General features: G+C 37.5%; 1 pseudogene; it reads left to right on the top strand.

Annotated features, from left to right (window-relative positions):
* The first annotated feature begins 4,530 nt into the window (after positions 1-4,530).
* Positions 4,531-4,887, top strand: LOC139715257 (sodium-coupled monocarboxylate transporter 1 pseudogene; annotated as a pseudogene).
* Positions 4,888-8,317: the final 3,430 nt, after the last annotated feature.

Here is an 8,317-nt window from a genome sequence, read left to right as displayed (position 1 = left end):
TGAAGTCTGAAACATGATGTTATTCCTGGTTGAATAACTTCACAATAGTGATCAGTTAGACATACAAGGATTTGATCCTCGGGCATAATTGCGTTTGGAAGGAAAACTGGAAATTTCAAAATTGTATGTACAAACTATATGGTGAGTTGTGAGGGGATGATATGCTCACTTTGCCATTTGCATATTCATATGGACTGTTCAAGAACTGTTTCCCCCGAAATAGCGAAATTTCAAAATGTCGTAACTTCCTTACTTTTCATGCAATTTCGATCAAAATTATACTGTTGAACTCGTAGTATTTTACTCTTTCTTATCAGACTAACTTATATTTGGACTGGATTCCCCTTTAACACTATCGACACCATACGACAAGTGTTTCCATCTCTGATCCCCTCGACAGTGACACTAACATTTTACTCCTGCGAAAATTGCTCCGGTCTTCTCAAATGACGTAGAGTGAGGGTTGTGATATAGGGTTTGAGGTTTAGTTTGATGTGAGGATTAAATATTTCATGGGAACAATTGTCGCAGGAGCAAAAGCCACGGAGCAAATGCAAACTTATTTGTATCCACTTGTAGAGAGTGGCATTAAAGGTGGCAGAGCGAACAAAAATGATAATGTACTATCATTTCAATAATACACTGTTAGTCTTTTCGATATGACTTGGTATAGAACAGCGATCCAGCTTAACAAAACATTGAGTGGAATATATTCCGTATCATAGGAATATGATAGAAATAGGACCATGAGCAAAGCGGAAACGAGAGTATTGAATTGCCCGACACAACATCATTCCAACCATCACTCGAAGAACGGTGATTATTGATGTCATCTTTGAGATGAAGACGATGATGATTAAGATGATGATGACGACGATGAAAAATTTAATGATGACAGTAAATGAGGATGATGATAGAAAAGTATGATGATGTCAAGAAAACGTATTAATAAATTTAGTATCGGTACCATCATATCATTTGTCATATGAAATGTCGCACTATTGTACCTAACAAATCCTCAGCATCACTACCGCTTCCATGGTAACAGTTAGCCAAACAATGTCTGCTTAGGGTATGGCACCACTAAGTGACATTGTAGAGGAATGTGATTTTTTTATTGTGGAATTGCGATAGAGGCCTTGGTGATGAGCAGTGACAGTATCAGCTGCGGTTTTTTTTTCTCAGTATACGAGCATGAAGATAAACATCATGATATAAATTATCAAATTGACTTTGATTCATAAAGTCCAGTTATACAAAAAAAAAAAAAAACTGGAAAAAATATTTTTACAAACAGATGTTGCGTCAAAATGGGATGAATATTGAGAAAGCTCTGGAATGTAAATGTTAACGCGTCACAAAGAATTCACCGCGTAATGATAGTGGCTGAAACTATACACAAAAACTTGAGTGATCATGCCATAACGAAACAACTCTCCAAAGCTGGTTTGCACACAGATTTATACACGTTGTTGGTCAATCATTCCCTACCACCACAATCCCTGCAGGTTACTGTTGCTACAGGTTACTACAAAACTACATTAACAATGGAATTGGTGTGAAGGATAAAGTTTATTCTGGCTTATTTCATGTGTTCACCCACATCCACCCTCTCCTACACAGTATCTATGTAGATGTCAATGGGAGATTTGTTTGTTGACTACCATTATTCACGTCCTGCAGTTTGCATCATTATTATGGTTGCCACTTATATCTCTGTTCCTTGAGAAAATGTAAAAATCTGAAAAATCCATAACTTTTTTGTTTAATTACAGAAAGGTCTTGTCTGTTTGTTTTTTGCTTGTTTGTTTTGGTGTGGCTTTGTCTAAACCTAATTTTGAAGTAAAATATACTATCTACAGCCAACAGCGGAGACTAGAGTGACAAGTATATATAAACAGGGATTAACATTACAAGCGGTGGCCCGGTGGCCCGCGGCCACCAATAATCGGTGACGGGCCATCAAATTTATTATTTGGTGAACCGATCGGGCAAAATGGATTTTACTTGTGTTTTCATTCGGGCCACTACATATCTTTTTTGGGCCCAACAGATATCTTGTGAAGATAGAGACAATAATAATAATGATAATAATAATAATAATAATAATAATAATAATAATAATAATAATAATGATAATAATAATGATAATGATGATAATAATAATAATAATAATAATAATGATAATGATAATAATAATAATGATAATAATAATACATTTATACAGTGCATTTTCTATAAACGTGCATGTTCCCAATGCGCTTTACCATTGGATTATCAACGTTAATGAAACAAGTGTTTTTTGAAGATGGTGAGAGATAACTTGTTGCGGAGAGTTTGGGGGTATAGCTGATTCCACAGTTTGGGAGCAGCAGATGAAAATGCTTTATATATCCCCAAGTGTGGCAAGCATCTTGGAAGTTGGATTGTTCAGTGTGATACCTTGTGAGGAGCGGAGGGTGTACCGGGATGGATGACGGATGGTTTTGAGATAAGTAAGGAGGAGCGAGAACGGGGATACATTTGAAAGTGAGCAGAAGTTATTTGTAGTGGATCCTCTAATGATAATAATGATCATGCATTACACGTGCTTAATGGAATGTTTCTAAGCGCAAGGAAAAAGAGACGAAAGGAAAGGGAAGGAAAATGAAAAGTGAGAGATAACAAACATGTCAAAAATACGAAGTACACCGAAGAAAAGAAGAATTTGACATACATCAGTATGTAATAAGTATGTAACAATAAATGGGTGGGTAGTACGATTCGCTTTACCCTCAATACATTGACCGGAGGAGTAAAGGGTGAGTTTTCAGAAGTGACTTGAATGATTCTACTAATGGGGCTTCTCGTATATAAATGGGGACTTGCTTGGGTGCAATAACAGCGAATGAGTGTTCTTACCGGGGAGCAGTTGAAAGTGGTCAGTAGCGTGGGAGCGTAGACGACGAGATGCAGAAGAAGTTGATGAGGATTGGAGGGAGATTAGGTTCTGTAGGTATGAGCAGGGGCTTCACTGTGAATAGCTTTGAAGACAATGGAGACAACGCATTTCTGCATTGGTAACCAATGAAGCGACTGGATGATGAGAGTAATGTGTTTACATTTTCGGTATACATGTGACTAGTCTGGCGGCAGTGTTCTGGATACGTTAAAGGGATGCAATATGGAATTTGGGTATAGTCCGGCTACGAGACTATTTATAATCGAGGCAAGATGACACGAATGCATGAATAAGTTATTCTGTAGCTGGAACGTCGAGGTATTGCGGATCCTACCAATCCTAGCTATAAGTATCCCACTCGAAGCAGACATGATTCTGCTCCAGTCGGCACTCAAAGCACATAATGGGTTAAGACAATAGTTTACTAGTATCTTATCAAAATGACACAAGGAGGATTAAATAATTATCATGCGCAATGCAAAACCACATTTACTTTCTTAAATGGGACGAGTTTAATCAAACAGAAAGGCAGATGTTTCATCAAAACTGGACACAAAATGTCATATAGGTGATATCATATCATGTTATAAATGCGTTTGTGGAAACTTGTGAAGCTAACAAACCCATAATTTTCTTATGTTGCAATGGTATATCTTTATTCTCTTTTATTTGACTTTTACACTTAAAACCAGAGTTGCATTGCGCTTTCAACAACACGACATCAATCATATCTGAAGTCCATACTTTGATTGTCAAAAAACCTCTAAAACTAGATTTGGGATTTTGCTTGGTCAGGATCACAACGTTTCATAATAATGCAAGAAGAGGGCACCTTGCATGGCTCATTGTCAACCCCCCCCCCCCTTGTTATTACCTAACAAATCAATGTTGTCCAGTTTCGAGTTCTTTGGCAGCAGTCCAGCGACGAGCAAAACGACACGTACAAACCATAATCTTTCACACATCACACTTCTGATACATTTTCTCGAGTCGCTACGGAAGTTTGTCTAATCATCTACCACTTAGGATACGCCCCGCTGTTTACACATTATTGAAGTGTTTGCGATGTAAAACACGCGGTAGCGGATTCTGTCCCCATTGCCCATCTCTGGAGATGTTGCTATGGTTACGCCAGAGACGGCGGATGCGTCAGAAGGAGATGATGTGCACATTCAAAGATTCGGCAAGAAGGAGGAGGTTCTTTGGGTCTCACTCCATAAGGTGGTTAAAATGTTAGGGCGCCATGATAAATGAGATCATCGTCTTGGAAACAGGATGGTTATGCAACTTTGAGCGGGAATCAACTCGAATACTGGGGTTTATCGGCTGCCCCAGCAAAAATCAGAGATATTTTACGCCGAAGACTTATGTTTGACGCAGACTTCCAAAAGGAACGCTGGATTGGTTTCACTGTTTTACTTTCGAACTTCTTAGAGCAGTAAAACCCTACACTGACGCAAGAGCAGATCACCCTTAGCGTTAGTTAATAGTCAGATCCTTTACAAAAGAGCAGAACCATTGTAAAGTTGAAAACACTGATAAAAAACATAAAGATCAGACTATATAATCCGCCTCACTCTGCTGGAAAGATGGATGACTCTTTCTCCGCGAAGTTTTTGATGTGGGACTATCTGGTATTTGTTGGACTGCTGCTGGTTTCCGCAATCATCGGGGTGTACCACGGATGCTGCGGCGGGAAGCAACAGACGACCGCCGAGTTCCTGCTCGCTGACGGTCGTATGAGTGCTTTCCCCGTAGCGATGTCGCTGGTGGCGAGCTTCATCTCTGCCGTCACGTTTCTGGGGGCTCCGGTGGAGAGCTACGAGCACGGGACGGTGTACGGATGGTTTTGCCTGGCCTACGTCCTGGCGGGTGTCGTCACCGTTCGCTGTTTCGTCCCCTTCTTCTATACGATGGGATCAACGAGTGCGTACGAGGTGAGATGAATTCTGAGGACCAGGGAAATATTTGGTGTCTGATTGATCACATTGAAACTGGATATTTATGCTCGCGTGTTTGATAATTATGATGAATAGCTGTAGGGACCCATGGTTTAATGGTTTTGTGCTAAATGCACTATTGTTATTATGGTCTTACTTTGCCAGGGTATTGTCTCTTCAGTATCAACACGTTGTACTGTTCTTCCAGAGGGCCCTGTCATCATTACCCAATTAGCATTGTTACGTATACTTATTTCTACACCTGATGGGTCGAGAGGGTCATTGTGGGTAAAAGTATCTTGTCCGAATTAGGACGTCTATAAGCACCTTGCAGGAGTCAAACTCGGGCCCTCTTATCCATTATGCCACAGCGCCCATTAACAAAATGACAATGTTATCACCAGGAGCGGTGAAAATGTTTGACCGCGTGGTAGTGCAAGGTGGTGGGGGGGGGGGGGGGGGGGGGGGAGGGAGTGACCTCAAGGGACAAAGGAGGAAGGGAGATCCAAGAACAGGGGATAGGGGATCTGAACTGAATGTGGAAGTCCAGAAAATCTTAGATGTACATGTATGTGTTTTTTCATTAGTTTGTGATATTTTCATATGTTTTCCTTTTTACAGGATAAAAACCTTAACTACATGCAGTTACTAAAAACTCTTCAGCCAGAACCACGTATATCTTTACAGTAATGTAAGCGATGTAATTCACTCATGTATCGCAAGCAAGGCAATCTAGATGTAGAATCAAAGTTTGCAAGCCTGCAAATAGAAAGTGAAGTCTGGAAGAATTTGATTACAGTGTATACAATCTTAGAATTCAGAATGGTCACTTGCTGTGCGGTATTACGCTGTTCACTCGTTTAGTTCATCTTTATGTAACCATCTATCTATATCCGGGGTCCATGATCTATAATGTCAGAAAAAAGTGAACACTTTTTCAAGTTCATATTTGTCATTGAATATTGGGCTAAAATATTATGTATTATACACCGTATTAAAGCTGGTAGGTCAATGAAAAGTAGAATTTTACGCATGAGTAAACACTTTCGTTTTTCTCTTCCAAGACACAATCAAAAGAAACTTGCAAAAATTAACAAGTTGTCATTCACAACTCTTCTGTCAAATCCAAATTAAAATGGTATAGAGAAAAGCAATATCAACAAAAATGGTAGAAGAGTTATTTCATATTAGGGAAATTGAAAACATTATTTGTTTCTTGATTTTGTCTCATGGGTTCCTCAATTCAATAATTCTGTTCATTTAATTACCTTTGTGGCTTTACTCCCTACGTCATTAATGTTGACAGAAAATTCTTGTTTTACTTTGTTTTGTTTTCTTTTAGGCGACAAAGAGATACGAGAAAACGAAAACTTATTTTTTGCCATTTCATTCATGTCCTTTATTGCGTTAGATTGGTCATTTGTCATCATTGTTATCCCGAAGGGCATCTGCACATTAATGACATGTCTATTTTTGCAATTTTTGCTTTTTTACCATGGAGGACAAAAACGAATGTGTTCACTCATGCCTAAAGTTTCCCTTTGTAACGGCCCAACAGTTTGATTGCCAATAAAATTGCCTTAAAATGGTATAGTATGATATATCTATTTTCATCAAAATCTTCTATGAAAGATATGAAAGGAAAATGTGTTCACTTTCTTTTCTTTCCTTTTTTTTTTGTTGCCGAGTATAATTATAATAGAATAATAGAACAAAATTCAAGAAATGTATCATGTTTTCGATACCAACAGTTTATTTGAAGAACACATAAATTTTGAACTCCCCGTCTTTGAAAAGTAATTTTTTTTTTTTTTGGTCAAGTGATTAAAAAACAAATTGACAAAGGCAGGGAGCCCGAAAATTTGTGTATTTTTTTTCAGATAAACTGTTTATATTGACAACATGATATATTCATTGAGCTCCGTCCTACTTTTGATATTATTGCGCCATCACGTGGACTACGAATTACTTTATGATGATATATATATACATACAGATATACGTGTGTGTGTGTGTGTGTGTGTGTGTGTGTGTGTCTTGAATATCTTTACAATGTCATTCACCCTCCATTAGATTATCCTCACTTCACTAGTTGAAGATAACAGTGGCAAGAATCGCTCAACTGACCTTAGGGCTCTACGAATTCTGCCATCAGAGATTAAAATTTTCTTTTAGAGTTAAGTAACCTTTTTATTACATATGTATTATCTTGTCGTCAAGAAAAACAAAAACATATAAAAGAACTTCCACCCCAGACGTGTTGATGTCTTCGTATAATGAAGCAGAATGATACTCCAAAATGATAATCATATTGTTTGACCTTCTGGAATATAGAAATAAGCTAAAGTTTGGTTTGTCACGATTCGTTCTCGGTATCCAAGCTTAAGTAATCTACAACTTTATGTCATAATTGTAGCAATATCATCATACTCTATAGCTGTAAATGACAATCATTATGGCCCCAACTCCTTTCATGTTTAAGCGTAATTTTTCTTTTAATCGAACAAACATTAATAGTTTTATTAAATGTCATTTATTCTCATCTTTCAACACATTAATGATTATTCAATTCAATTCATTTATTTCATTTTCATTTTTCTTCCAACAAAACATTACGCAAGGTAAATCAGAAAATCCATCATAAGCATTTATATACAGTACAAAGTGCGGAGGATAAACGATAGTCCACAAACTAATAGAAATAAATTATGTCTACATATAGGAAAATGCAAAGTTATATTTAAAGGAGAAAAAAAAAGAGAACTGAGAGGTCCACTGAAAAGTAGTGCTTGTAGATTGTGGACCACTCAATATAATTTATAGTTCGAAATATGAAATTATGTATTTTCCGTAATGCAATATAAATTTTATCTATGTATCTCTCTCTCCGCCACAAGGGCGATGAACATTATATAATTATATAATTTTTATGTTACCAACAGAAGGGCACATCATACCACCCAATATCTTTGTAACTAGCCAAAGTTTCAACTCTGCCGATTGTATGCCATTATTTTCTTCTCCGTGATATCCTCAAATCTTTATGGGATGTAAATGTCCCCAAACGACGAGATATTTTCTGAGTTCAAATTCTGACCATGCCATCTGCCACAAGAGGCTTGAAATAGACTCAAGCAAATATCGTCATCGGCGAGAATGCGAAATTGTAACCCCAATTCGGTGATGATTAACGTGTTTTACTCCGAGAAACGACTTCAGTGCGTCCTCGACTGCTCTTCAACTCACCATGATTCATGGCCAATGCGTCGTTTCCCAATCATACACTTTAAAAGAGACTTGACAGTGCACAGTGATGTAAACATAGATGTAGGTGCAAGTATAGATATAGATATAGATATAGATATAGATATAGATATAGATATAGATATAGATATAGATATAGATATAGATATAGATATAAATATAGATATAGATA

This window comes from Diadema antillarum, unplaced genomic scaffold (assembly GCF_040938485.1).
Source record: "Diadema antillarum isolate AM-2024a unplaced genomic scaffold, OU_Dant_1.0 seq00003216_RagTag, whole genome shotgun sequence".
Classification (NCBI taxonomy): domain Eukaryota; kingdom Metazoa; phylum Echinodermata; class Echinoidea; order Diadematoida; family Diadematidae; genus Diadema; species Diadema antillarum.
This window is presented reverse-complemented; position numbering and strand designations above follow the sequence as displayed.